Source organism: Tamandua tetradactyla, chromosome 3 (genome assembly GCF_023851605.1).
Source record: "Tamandua tetradactyla isolate mTamTet1 chromosome 3, mTamTet1.pri, whole genome shotgun sequence".
Lineage (NCBI taxonomy): Eukaryota > Metazoa > Chordata > Mammalia > Pilosa > Myrmecophagidae > Tamandua > Tamandua tetradactyla.
The window spans coordinates 190,230,204-190,245,213 of record NC_135329.1 but is presented as its reverse complement, the minus strand read 5'-3'; the positions used below and the strand labels follow the sequence as shown (position 1 = coordinate 190,245,213).

The following is a 15,010-nucleotide window of genomic DNA, read 5'->3' as shown; positions in this document are numbered from 1 at the left end:
ATCGAATGTACTTATTTCTATATTGTTGATTGAGCTCCTCAATATGGCCAACACACTTTTATAAGCAGCTCATAAAATAGATCACATCATATCTCAGAGTCAATATAAAACAGATGAAGAGAATTGCTTTCCAAATTTATGCTATAAATACGAATCACCCATGAATCTCATCAAAATGTGAATGTGATGAATAGGTCTGGGGTGGGGAACCAAGATTCTGCATTTCTTACAAGCTCACCTTGATGTCACTGCTGCTGGTTCTCAGACCACACTTTGAGGAGCAAGTCTAGAGGCTGGTCTTTAGAGTGGCTGCCTTGGCTCAACTCCCAGTTTTAAAGTTCATCTCCTACTTTTGAGGGTCTCTCCCAGTTGTCCTAACTGGGTGACCTTGGACATACTACTTACCATCTCTGCAACTCAGCTTCCTTATGTTTTAAAATGAAAATAATGCTAATATCTACCTCACAAGATTTTTATGAGGATTGCGTGGATGTAAAAGTGCTTAGAAAAGCCCCTATGGTGAGTGAGGTATAAATGATAGCTCTTATTATCATGTCAGTGCTGTGGCTTGGTTTCTACATTCAGAATCAATATGAATGTAGGTACAAAGACACTGTAGCTCATACTGTGTCTTCTGAAAAAAAACATGAAATCTCATGATGAACTTTCTACATTTCGTTGATTCCAAGAATCCCCTGAGTTGCATTTTATTAAGCCAAGATTTGCCGTAAATCTCAAACAGAGGAGTCCCAAAAGAAGATCTCTAGTTGGCATAGGTAGTTCCATCTTGTTCTCAATCCCAATTGATACAAAAATATCTATACCTTTGCCTTCTCTCTTCAGGTTATCACAAGAAAGGATCAACGTAAAGTCTTGTCTTCAAAAAGACCATTTCTGTAATTTAAGATTATAAATTCAGCCCAATTTAGTACATATTAGAACTTAATAAAAGCTTGTTGAATAAATGAGTGGCTAGATGGATGGATAAATGAAAGAATAATGTAGTAATTCCTAAAAGTCCTATTTCAACTTTCCTCTCAATAAATCATAGAGCTGAGCTTCTCAATATAACATTTTATAAGGAGAAGAAAATGATTTTAGGCATAACTTCTCTATACAATGTCTTCCATCTCAGCAATTCTCAATTTGTGCTGCAAGTTAAAATTATTGGGGAAAATTATACCGATTCCAGAGTTCAATCCTCCCCTGGAAAATCCCATATAGTTGGCCAGGGTATTATGTGGCCACTGGGAGTCTTAAGAGTTTCCCAGTTTCTAATGTGCAGTCAAGGTTGAGATCCGTGGTTCTCTTGCCTGTGGATAACTAATTGTGGGGCCACAAACCAGAGAAGCCATAAATTCCTAGATAAGCAACCCCACCTCCTCTGCAGACATATCATAAAGCACATGGATATACACTCCTAAACAAGATAGCTGTCTGTATTTACAACCACTCCTGCTACATATCAGTAACATCAAAGAAACATGTTTATGATCTTGCAAATCCTGATTTGGGTCTGTGCCTTCCTTGTTCTTACCTTATATAAGCCCCTTAGCCCTCTGGGTGGTGTAGAGTGCAGCGGTACTCTGAAGGTCCTGTACCGTCCAGGACATGCTTTCCAGTCTGAAAGTTCCCTAAGAAACTGTTACTATTTTGCCATATGGAGTGGCCTCTTTGGTTTTTCTGCCTAGAGTGCCCATTGAACTTTTAAAAAGCTTGCTGAAAATATAAACTCAAAAACAATATGCAGTTCTTCAGAGCATTATTGAATTTCTATTAGTATTGAGTTCCATAGATAGAATTATGAATTGTATTACCTCACCATAGACCCCACATACTAATGCTCCTTGAAACTTGTACTATAATTATGCCATTAAAATTTGATTAGAATAAAAAGCCTTTTAAAAGATTAAATAACAGTTTAAGTGATAGAAAAATCAAGCCATGCCCTAACCATTTTTCTTTTAAACTTAAATTCCAAAACAAATGCAACCTAAAAAAAAAAATGGATATACACCCAACTGCCAATTACAAGAGGTTAAAACAGCTGAGCCTGTTTGGGATTATTTCAGAAAGATGCTCTTTCCAACTGCAACGCTATATGAAACTATGATTATGAACAATCTTTTGCTTTTTAACCAGGTGGTCTAGTGCACTTACAGGTACTGAAACAGCTTCCAAGTATTTGTTCCTTCTGCTTTTTGTAGCTATTGCTTTATTCTTTCTTGCTATCTTAAAATATAGCATAGAATATGAGTTATGTTGAGCCATTCTTAAAGGGAGCCTTTGTCTCAGCATCATATGTAAATCACTTAAATCCTACCTAACAATCCAATTAAGGCATTAAGGCATTATGTTATGCATTTGTAAGTAAGAATTACCACAGAGAAATGAGTTTTCTGAGTAAATTGATTACTTTAAGAAAAATGGTGACTGTAAAAAGAAATAAAATAGTTACAAGGGCTGAGAAATTTAAAAGGTAGTAGGGAGGTCATTCTGAAGGTGACCCTTATGCAAATCTCAGCAAGATATCACAACCCGCCAAAGCATGCATGGTCACAAGCTACAATGGTCTCAAAACCCAAGGACGCCTGGGCACAATCAACAAACCACAAGATAAAGAAATCAGTAGACCATCTCACCTGAAGGACATTTGGAGCACCTCGAATAGCCACCAATCATAAATAACTTAGGTAATGTTCTTTTTCTTTTAAAAACCCTTGCCTGGAAGACTCAAGACCAATACCATTTGGGTTAGTACCTGAATCTGTGCTCTGTGAATTGCAAGTCTAAAACCTCAAATAAACACCTTTGTTGTCTTGCAGTTCAATTTGTTACTATTCTGTTGACATGCCACAGAAATATATTTACATAGATTTTAGCAATGGAAAAGTAAATGCTCATTACAATATTTCAGTGAGTTGTATGTCGTGAAAGATTTCCCAATATTTTCAATTTAAACTCTCTTAATGAAAGCAAGAAGGGCAATAATATAAAATATGTTCTTAGTATGTTTAGAACTCCATTAAAAGAATATCACATAAATAGATGAATTAAGATTTAGTAGAGCTAAAAATCTTCTTCTTTGTCAATCACTCCCCATTTGGACTCCTTCGCTAAAGATCTTCTCAAAATAACAAGCAAAATGAATTTGATGTGTTTCACATCATACCTTTTAGAGTTTTAGATACATTTACAAATGTGCAAGCACATGTGTATGCCTTCATGTTGGGTAGCTGATGTCTGGGGGTAAGCAGTCATACTGAGTCAGTCACACAGACACACAGCACACAGCACATGCTCAGGAGACAACCCTCGGGGGAGAGTGGAAGGCGTCTGCTTTATTGAGGAAGTGCACAGGCTTATATAGGCTGGGAGCATGCAGGGGCACGTGTTGGGCTGGGATTGGTCACCGTTGTTGCTAGGGTGGGGGGGCAGATTTAAGGTTAGCGCTTTTGGTGCGAACCACCGCCAGTTCCGGGAAGAAAGCCAGTCGCGGGCTAGGCCATTTTGTGTTGCCTTGCATCAGCCACGGCAGCCATGTTGGCAATATTTTATGGCTTCTCCATTACCTTCAGAAAACAGAAAAGCTGGCTCTAAGTCCAAGTTCTGCTGGACCCATTTTTATAGAAAACTGGCAAATAAAATGTAAAAGGTCTAACAAAATCATAATTAGATTAAAAAAAAAAAAAGAAAAAAGCAAGATAAACAGCCCATAGACCAGAAATAGAACTGAAATAAAAGTCACAGACACTGAAACTCTGGGTCCAGTAGTAGACGTAATGACCCAGAATTCCATAAAGAGCATTAAAATGACTCCAGTGAGATGAGGGTTACTTAAGGCATCCTCGGTGTATCTCTCTCCCTTAAAGAAAAGCAATGACTTAGCATATATAGAAAATCAGATCCATCAGGTAAACATCATACACTCTGCAAATATCTACAATAATTTCAGTGAGAGGGAGGGTAGAGGAAGGATCACATGAGGATATGTACGCTCTTCCTATCTGTTTATTTTCCTCCCTCTATTTATCATTCCTTTCCCATTGCATATCAGTTGTGAAGCAGTACATGTCATCCACCATGGGCTACAGACACATATAGGGTATCTTGTCTGTAGAGAATTGGAAAATTATAAAACAATTATTTTATTTTTTATATAAATATAATAATTATTATATTATTTTATTTTTTATATAAATATAATAATTATTATAATATTTTATTTTTTATAATGTCAACTAATAAATGGTTGACTTTATTCTCACATGAACCAGCAATTCATCAGTGGTAAAATACCCCTATCTGAAAAAATCTTGAGTTGATTTAAATTTTAAGTAAATTGACGTGATCCCTACTGAGTTTTAGTAATATATATGTAAGCTTCAACTTAGCACTTTTAATTATTTCTCCTTTGATAAACATTATATTCTACATGGAGGATAATCTGGAGAGCATCTGCTTATGCAGGTGGCCCACAACACTCTCTGGACTCTGCTCCATGAGTTCTGTTATAAATTCAAGACTTTAGGAATCCTTCCAGCTTGATTGAGTGCAGTTTCTGCCACTGCCTCTGGAGCAATGTATTTTTGCATTTAAACAATAGACTTTAAATAAACAATGATAGCAGGGTGATTGTAAAAATGAAGAATCAGATGTTGAGTTACTTCAATGTTGTCATTCTATGTAGCCACTAAGTATTTTCATTTATTTTTAAAATTTTGACTGCAGAGACCTTTGAAAGCTGCTAAAATCAATCCCAAAGAAAAAACATAGAGAGTACAGGGACATCTGGAAGTGATTGTGAAATGAGATTTTTAGAATCTCTGCCAAACTTATCCTTCTGTTTAAGACTTTTCCTATTTGTATTGGTGTTGCTTCTTTTGAGAGAACCTTTGAAATTAAAATTAACAAAGTGTATTTTAATTGATTATGAGTGAGATATTTTAGACAATCTGGCTATATTTGCTAATGAATTTAGATATGCAAAAATCAATTTTGATGATGCCATTGACAAATATGAAGAAAGTAAGGCTTAAACAAAGAAACTGTAATACTATTATCCATTTTAACAATAGACCAATATGCAGTAATTTCCCCTTTTTAAAAAAATGCATTATGGCAATTAAAAAGTATCATTCCATTACATTTTCCCCTTGTTGAACATAATGCTTATCTTATAAATTTATCAAATTTTTTATTTTTACTGGCATGATTATATATGAAATTAAATTTAAATTTTAAAATTAAATTTCTTTTCTGGCTACTATTTTTTGTTGTTGTTGTTTAATAATTATTGAAAATAATTTTGTCATATAGAGGAGGGAGATATTAAAAACTGATCCACTCTGAAAGTCAAATATGCTAGTAAGCCCCTCTTCCTCCACTACCAAATTTCACAGTTCCTGAAGCTATTAGCTGCAGAAGTATTTACTGATGTAATGAAAGCCATTGTTCTTAAATCAAGAATGAGGAAGAAGATTAATCCTCCAAGCATTATTTCTATCTGAGAAGAAGAACTAATTTGGCCAAACGAATTTTCAGTTGATAAAATTAGAATTTGACCAGAGGTCACAAATGGCCATCCAAAAAGTAGATTCTGCCCCAAAATGTATTTTACTTAATCTACACAATGTGACATGAAAGAAACAATGAGTGCAAATACATTACAATCTAGATACTTGACTGGAAATTCAAATTTCTAACTCTTGAAAAAATGGCATTAGGGGCCCCATTTTTGCATGGCGCCACTGACTGGAGCTGGCCCCCAGTTGTCCCCCCACCTTTAGGTGGACACAGCCTCCACCATTCATACATTATAGACACAAGGATTTAGCCCTGGCTGGATTCATTTGGTCCTGTACCTGCTCCAGTCTAAGAGACATTTCCAAATTGTGCCCCCACATAACTTCCCTGCGAAGGGTTCCTTCTATATATCTTCTTTTTAGCTTTTAACCAAATAATGCTTATTGCATATGAACCTTCATTTATTTGGTCACTTAACAATTTTTTTTTTTTTTTTTTTTTTTAGTGTATACTATGTTTTGGACTCTGGGGATACAGCAATAAACAATGCAAAGTATCTGCATCTTTGGAGTTTGCATGGTGATTTGGCAGGGGATAGACAGAAAACAAATGACTAAGTAATACAATTTTAGATAGTGGAAAGAGTGGCTGAGAGTAGGACAGGAAGTTCCTGCTACCTCATCCCAGTTTTGGTGGAGGAATGATGTGGCATGTGTCAGTCAACTGGAGAAGTTATGAATGTTGAAAAATGTGAGGAGACTGGGTTTTCATAATTACAAGAAAGAGAAATTGTTTCATTTACTTGCATGTATGGACTCTAATTATCCTGGATGTGTAAGAGAAAGTTGTCTGCTTGCTGAGGAAACTTGACTCGGTTTGAAAAGGTGCTTTTTTTTTTTTTTTTGTATGGGCAGGCAGCAAGAATTGAACCTGGGTCTCTGGCATGGCAGGCAAGAATTGTGCCTGCTGAGCCACCGTGGCTCACCCTGAGAAGGTGCTTTTGTGGAAGAGAAAATATGCATCCTGATTTGCCCAGAAGAATTCTGGTTGACATGTGTAGATTGGACTTACTTATTAATAATGCTCCTTTACACTCTCAAGACTGTACAATAAATTATATATTTATTTAGAGGACTACATAAAATCATACAAAATATTAAATTATATAAAATATTTTAAATTATATGATCACACTGTTTAGAGGACAATGAAATATCATACAAAATATTAATGATATGAAATTTTGCTTATCAGATGCACCCTAATTTTGAGTGTTATTTCCCAATGCTGATGATTGTGCTCATTACATCATTGATCCTTTCCTTTTTTTTCCCCCTGCAAGAAAATATTTTTTATTATGCTACTCTGCATAATGTATGGGAACAGTATGTTTAATCAGTTAAATCCAAGAGAAAAGGTGATTGATTGACAGTCAGATTTCGCTGACAGAATAAAACATCTATATTTCTTCATTTAAATTTTAAATAATTTAAATATCGACAGCATCAGGTAGAGTAGGCTCCTTTACTGGGCGCCTACAAAAACTAGGTTTTTGCCTAGAACTGGCTTCCCTGCAAGCTCAGTAGGTCCTGGAGTTGATTTACCACAGTGCTAGACAGACCCCAAAAATGGTATGACTAAGCCTTTACACCCCAAGGGCGGGATGCCATGACTCAGCAATCTCTGATTCTGACAGGACAGCCAATGCTGGGGAAGAGCAGCAAGTTCTCCATCAGCCACTTCCTGAAGGTCTTTGGGCAAAATAGTATTCTTCCTGGGTGAATTAATCCTTAGCCTCTCATCTGCATATTCATAGGCCATTTTTAGTCTCTTCACATTGTTAGGTAGTTAGGAAGTCAGGAGCCCACTCTTGGGAAAAAGGAACCACCCCAAGGCCACTCCAGGTGTTAAACCAACTTGAACAAATGGTTAACTTAAGCAAACTGCAGTCAGAACATTCCACCTTTAACGGATGGTTAAATGGTTAAACTGAGCAGTCAGAGCACCCTGTTAAAGCAAGAAACAAAGCCACAAAGGAAAAACCCCAAGAAAGCCCCCTAATAATGTGTGCTCAATACTACCATCAAGTGGCCCCATAAAACCCTAAACTAAACTGTAATGGGGCCAGTCTGGTTCTTCACCAACGGAGCCCATCCTTCCTTAGGATGCATTTCTTCCTCTCTTTACTCATTGCTTTTAACAAATCATCTTGCTCTCCCAACCTTGACTGGGGTTTCAGTTCTTTGTCTCGGCCACTCAAGGACCAGGACTGCCAGCCAGGTAAGGCCAGGGCCAAAAATATCACAGCACCATTTTCCACTTTACACCATAACCTGGAGCTTGGCCTGCAGTGGATGAAGGAAGCGTCCCCCACATGGCTGCAGCTGCGAGCCCAGCCTGGAGGCTGCCATCTTGTCTGCTGCTGATCATTTCCTTTTATAGGGGCTGAACAGAGGCTTGAGGTTGAAAAGTTAGAATTTCAGGCCAGAGAAAGGTTATTAACACTAGGATGTGTGAATAAAGTGTAGCAAGCAGGCCTTCCCCTCTTTCTGGTTTAGCTGTGCTCTCTGTGGAAAATCCCCAAACCCCCTCTCCCTGCAGGCAAGTGAGATAAGGCACATTTCCTGGGCTAGAAACCCCCTCCCCTAGCCTTCAGGAACTGGTGAAGATGCATGTAGGCAAGAGAAGACATTCCTGGGGTGGGGGGCCCCTCAACAGGTTCAGCTCTGGGCCATTCTCAACTTAAATCAGCCAATTGTTTACCTTGTCTTTAACACGTCAAAGAGTCTTTAAAAGCTAGGGTTGCCTTTTGTTCTGGGCTCAGACTTTCAGAGGCTACTCGGCTGAGTCCTATGGCCATAGCAAACAAAACCTGCTTCCCGAAACTACGATCCTTAGTCTCAGCCTGTTCTAACTTCGCAGAACGTTCCTGGAGGCCTGCGGCCTCGTTCCTGGTTTTTGCGCTACAAAAGGAGGCAGTAGACTTCCCTTCTAGGCAATGTTTTAAAAATTAGATGGACCACATCAGTTGGGGTGTGGAGAAAATTTTACTTAATGATGAAGACTGTACCCTGGAAATGGAATGGTAAGTAGTTGTTTGGTTATGGCACACCTCATAGTTTGAATATGGGGATTTGAGGATGGGTTTCTGAGAGCTTAAAGGAAGGGTACACAGGAAGTGTGGGAGCTAAGTAAGGATTCACATATTTTGTTAAGTGACTTAGCAAAAATCAAACTATATCCTCAACAGCCACACTGGAAAAAGAATAGGCTCTGAAATATCTGCTTCCAAAGCCAAGACCTCAACCCTCCTGGCAACACTGGTCACGATCCAGGTGCACACCCACTGCTCACCCTCCAGGTTCCAGCACCTCTAAAAGGTCTGTACAGAATCCCACTTTGAACTACGATCGAACTTCAAAACAAGCCTATTTTGCAGAAATAACAGCTTGTAGCCTATTATATCTCCAAATAGACAATATAACAGAGAGGTCAAATGGCATGCTTTAAGAACAAACAATTTCCTTCAGTTTCTTGTAAAGGAAATTTTCTGCAGAGGATACTTTTCTTCCTGGATCAATATCATGTGTTTTAACTTCTTCAAAGAACATAATATTCACTAAGATTTTTAAAAGAAAAAAAAGAAATTTACAGCAGGTAATTTCGAAGTGGTTGTGCTGGAGGTATAAAATATGCTAACTGAAACAGCATGCTCCTCTCCTAACCACAAAAATGACCAGGCAAATGCAGGAAGTGGAAAATAATTAAGTAGAACAAAGACTGTAAAGGAAATTAGGGTCAAAGAGTTGGATGTGATTTTCATGACTGTGTTTAAATCTCATAGTAAATAGTTCTGGTTTTTAATTCAGAGCTAGATTTCTATCAACTAGGGGGGATTTATATATTTATTCCCATCATCACTGTCACCACTGGTGCCCACATTACAGAAGATCCCATTGTCCCTTTCCCAGTGCCACCTGTCCCTTCATAAGTTCTCCAGTCAAGGCAGACTTCTTCAAAAATGCAGCACTTTTCTTTATTCCTCCCTCCCTTTTGTTCTTTTTCCCTCCCTCCCCCTTTCCCCCTCCCTCCCATCCCAAACTATAAAACATGAATGTTATTATTTTAATTTTTAAATATATTTCTAAGGTAAATACTTTGCTTTTTTCCAAAAGAGTTTAAACTGGATAGATATTACTCTATTCCTTTAGGTTAACACTTTTTTTTTAAAAAAAACCATCCATTATTTAATACGTTTTTAAATCTAATTAATTTCACTGATTTTTGCAGATCTGCAATGTTTCAGAACTAAAAGAAAAAAACTTTGTCAAATGTCTTGTAAATTATCATCTGATTATAAAAATAGCATAGTGGCAGAAAAGCTGCACATGGGAGATTGCTAGTTTTTTCATAAAAAATAATAGAGAATTGTTTATAATCCTTTACCTACATTTCAAGGTGGGAAGACTAGAAGCCCTACTTACAAAAGGTAAGATATTAACACTTTGTGGCATTATTTTGCAGGAACCATACTCAAGTTCTGATATTTATGTTGAGCTCTGAAGGTGTTAGAAAGAAAGGATGAAAAATCATTCCAAGTAAACCTAAAAAGAGCATAACTAAAAATGCTATGGCTACATATAATTTTCTTCTTGCTATTAAAAGAAAGAATGCTTTAACGTAACTTTATAAACCATTATTGACAATCATCTGTATACCATTCCCTTATTAAATCAAAGAATTTGTGTGTCCAATTTTCATATTCTTTCATTCCATTTATTTTAATTAAAGCCAGAGGAGAGTTGATGGCTGGGAAATTAATAGGATTGGAAATATACCTACAATGGCCCTTAGTGAAATCTCTAAATAATCTGAGTCATCAGACTAATTACCATCAGTTTAGTTCTCACTGTTTTTTCATCCCCCAAAGTAGGGAAAGCATTACAATGGGGAAAATAGTTAATGGCATATAGTTGGATTTGAGAGAGAATGTGCCAGATCACTCCTGTTCAGCATTCTCTTCCATTTCAGAGAATGCTCATAATTTAATGGAAAATTCCAGTTATTATAAATATTATTTTTGAAAGGTATATACATTAAGCCATCATCTACCACTTTAGGTCAGATTATTAGATTAGCCCTAGATAATCTAGACTAGAAAGAAAGATACAACATACAGTGTCAAAACTCTGGTGGCTCTCTGGCTGGATCCACCCTTTCCACATATGGTATAGTGTTGGCTGACAAAAATGTTTTAAATTTTAATTAGTTTCAAACATTTAAAAAGAATTTTCATATTGAAATCTGTATTTCTGATTTGTCATACAAAACTAGATCTGCCAACATTCTCCCTCCCTTCTCCTTGGCCAAGTGGAAACATTATGCAGAGGTTCAAGGTCACTGTTTGAGATGAGATAAGCATGTCCCCAGTTTATCACAGTTGCCTCCATCCCCAAGTTCCTTCTAACCCAGTCTGTCAGTTACATTGAAAGGTATTCTCTGGCATTGGATCTGGAGAAGTCTCCCAGCCCCTAATCCTGGTGACTCTATCCCATTTTACCCAGTTTTATTTTTTTATAACAATTATTCTCTCAAATTGCATTATTTGAACACTTCTTTATTTATTATCTAACACTCCACCAATGCTCTAGAATTGAAATTCCAAGTTAGCAGAGACCTACCCCACATTGTTGGTCCTGGTGTCTCCAGTACCAAGAACAATCCCTAGCATATTGCAACCACCCAATAACTATGTGTTGAATAAATGAACAAGTTTACAATTCGATTGTCATTTTTCATAGAACAGAGAAACAATCCTCCATACCTATGCCTTATATCAAAGGGCTTTGAGGTAGGAAGATAGATTCTAAGAAATGAAAGATTATCAACAGAAATAGCTGGTTATTCCACTATCTGTGTATACTCCTTCAGCAATGGAGAATTAACAGCCCATTACATTTTTAAAATTTTCTAATTGGTAGAAAGTAATTTCTTGTATTGTACTCATATCCACTTGATATAATTATCTCCTGTTGGTTTTCATTCCTGCAACCCTCAAAAAAAATCAATCTGTTTTTTATGATAGCTCTTCAAGTACATGAAGACAGCTACATATAATCCAATGACACTCTGTCTATCTCTTTGTAGCATTTAAGTCTCATCTAATGACTTCTGTACCTGTCACTCACACTAGGTTTATGCCCTGGGAGGACAAGAATCACATTATTTGTTTTCACTTTTGTGTAGAAAAATATATGTCTTTCAGTGGAAAACTATACACTGCCTATAGCACATTTTTCATAGAGATAATCTGATTCTGACTTCATGTGAGCTCTTTTTTTTAGTTTTTTTTTTATTTAAGAAAACAAACAATACACTTAGAACCACCAACAATGGATATCTTAGTTAGCATAACCATAGGCATATTTAAATTAAGTACCCATATAATCATTGTAAAGCCTGTGTTTGTTTCATAAACCAATTTAAAAATAAGGCAACAAAGAAAAAAATACATATTCAAATAGCAAAGTTCTTAAATTCTAAATATTAAACACTAACTTAGATACCAATTGATCAGTTGTCAAAACTGTGAATGTTCTCAAAATATCAAGTAGAAAGTTCTTATAAATATCTGCATTGCTGTAGTAATGACCTATGTTACCAAATATTTTTACAATTATCATGGTACAGGAGCACTTTTACAACTCTATCAATTGTAGATAAATGGTAAACATGCAAATCCAGTTGTTTTTATGCCTATTTCTGTCATTATTAGTAAAAATAAACTGGCAAATTGGAGAACAGCAGAGTGACCGAGAAGATATATTAAAAATTAAAATTTACCCAATGCTTTGAATACCCTCACCCTCAACATCTGATTTAGTAGCAATTCTTATTGCCACACCCATCCTCAAAGTCTTTCTTTTCTTCAAGCCAATATGATTTAACATGATGTTGGGGTCTATAACAGACCTAATTTAAGGGGGCCAAGTGTAACCAACCATACAAAAGGTGCTATTATTGTTGATACTAGGGCCACTGCCCAATATACTTCCCCTACTTGTCATTTCCTTCCACTGGTATTACTCTTGTTATTTATGTTAGCTGATAGTCATGCTGCAGTATAGTTCCCTTACTTATTTCCTTCCATCTTTATGGTTGTCAATATTGGTCAACTAATTTAAAGCTAGCTATAACCAGCTGTTCTCTATCCTCCTTCTTTACAACCAGCTAGTGTCTCTCCCACTTAGTTCAGAGGTCTGATAGGCCAAATTACAATCCTTAATTTGAATGTTTACTAACCAATCACAGTGTGCCAATATCTCTTAATACCACCTATCTTTATTTCATCAAATAAAATCTCTAAGGTTTGCATCCTGTCTTCTTACTTGGCTGCCTCATAATAAAGTTCTTCCTCTGTTTGAAACTCTGGTGTTACAGAATTGCCTTTGTGTGTATCAGGCAATGAGCCCACTTGTTTGGCAACATTGAGGTGTAGGAAATCAAGAAAGGTTCTCTGTAGAGAAGATAAAACCTGAAGGTATCTACATCATTTTTTGGGTCCATCAGCATCACTGGAGAAAAAGAGGTCTCAAAATTATCCACTGGACCTTAAAGGTAAAAGACAAAAGAGAAGAGGACTGGAAGTTGAGGACAGAACCTCTGGTTTGTTCAGTGCAGTGTCTCCACTACTCATCACTAGATATTTGATGAATATTTGCTGACTTGCTGACTGACGGAAGGAATAATCAGATGCTGGGTTCTTAATGGCTGCTCAACTAGGCTACAGTGAAATGTATCATGTCTTGGAGGGAGAGTCATTTGTTACTGTGAAAAATAATGATTGTTTTGGATCTTAGAAGTAGCCTGGTAGCGTTCCCCCAGCTCCAGCAATGTGAATTTAATGCTAATTCTGCTTTGCATGTTGGACTCCATACACATTCTTTAAAGCACCTAAAAGGGCTCTGCCTATGTCCTGTCCAAGCAAATTCAGATAGATTTACATGTAAATATTCATTAAAACCTCCTTTCATCTATTCTTAAAAACCCAATGTCAAAATGGAGATTTTGACTTTTAAGATAATGAAGACTATAAAAAGCCTGTATACTTAAAAAATTAATAGACTAATAAAATAGCATTTCTCTATTTTTACTAAGATGAGATTTTTTTGTGTTTATTTTAAAAAGCAAATTTTGATGTACTGTGCTTGTTTTCATCAGAAAAGCACATTATCTTCCAGGGGATGGAAAAGCTCCTTAATAACATGATGTAATTTCTCTCTATTTACCACCAATTAAATACAGTCAAAATTTTATTCATTTTGCTACTTACTAGAAACTTTGAAGCTCTCCTTTGACTTTTGGGGAAAATATAGGAGGCCTTAGGATATGCTCCTTTGGTCAGGGACTTATTAAACAAGCCATCTTCTGTCCCCTTTCCAACTTTCTAAATCGTTTTCTTTTCTGCTAAAAGAGGGAAACAATAAAGTAAGAATCACTGTTCTGAGTAATCATTTTCTGGGTAATATTTCATATTCAAGCCTGTTTGTTTTGGGAAGAGGGCTTGTATTCCTTTCAGATAAAACTGGACAATTAAGAATAGAGAAATATGCTTTCAGAATATTTCAGAATAAGGACATTCAGAAATAAATTAAAAAAATGCTTCGTTCTTTTGTTTTGCATTGTTTGATTCATTTCCCTTGTCGCTTTTTTCCTGAATGGAATTGTCCCACCCCTGGGAAATCTAGACTCCTCTCCAGTAAAGCTAGCCAAAAGAAGAGAGATGATTAACTGATGCCCTGTGCCTCTCAAACTGGGTCTATAAAATCTAGCGTTGATTTGAACAAAGCAGGTGCCCTGGTGTTTTCAGTTCTACATCTGTTGTGGAATATAATTATAGCATTGATGTCTGTTAATCTGATTGGTTTCCACTGAGTATTTGTCTAAGTTCAGAGACTTGTTTCCTAATTATTTTACTAGTCAATTGGTCTTTGCTACATTCCATTGAAAGAGTGTGATTTGGTTTCTCAATTCATCAAATCCTATTGTTTTTACTACTTGAAACTGTAACATCACAGTAAGATTTCTTTTCTTTTTCCAAGTATGTGATTAAAGGGACTTCTAAAATTTCCTTGAGAGAAATCCAAGAGGTTTAGTTAGAATTAATCTATGAATTGCATGTAAAAATACCTGTAATTTATTGATACAATTTTCTTGCAAAAAACAACAAAAGTTTACTTTAAATAAAATTACATTTCATTCTTAGAAACTTTATTTTACAACATTAATAATATATGATGATATGATATAAACTGATGGTTGGCTATGCAACCCTTATAGTCTCCCCACTTTCCACCTCTTGCTTGCTGGCTCAACTGGATCTCAACTAAATGAGTCTGAAAATGTCACACACCAGTTTAAAAAATTGGGCATGTGATCGAATCCTTGCAGATGAGACCCAAATGGAAGTCTGCTGAGGAACATC

At 36.3% G+C, this 15,010-nt stretch overlaps 1 long non-coding RNA gene across 7 annotated transcripts in view; it reads right to left on the bottom strand.

The window, feature by feature from the left end:
• Nucleotides 1-15,010, bottom strand: part of LOC143678059 (uncharacterized) — a 108,156-nt gene that overhangs the window by 34,688 nt on the left and 58,458 nt on the right. For 6 of the 7 annotated variants that reach the window (XR_013173030.1, XR_013173035.1, XR_013173029.1 and 3 more), the window contains one exon: nucleotides 13,859-13,992. This is a non-coding gene — a long non-coding RNA (uncharacterized LOC143678059). The remainder of the gene's footprint in view (nucleotides 1-13,858; nucleotides 13,993-15,010) is intronic. The other variant, XR_013173031.1, reaches the window with a different exon arrangement.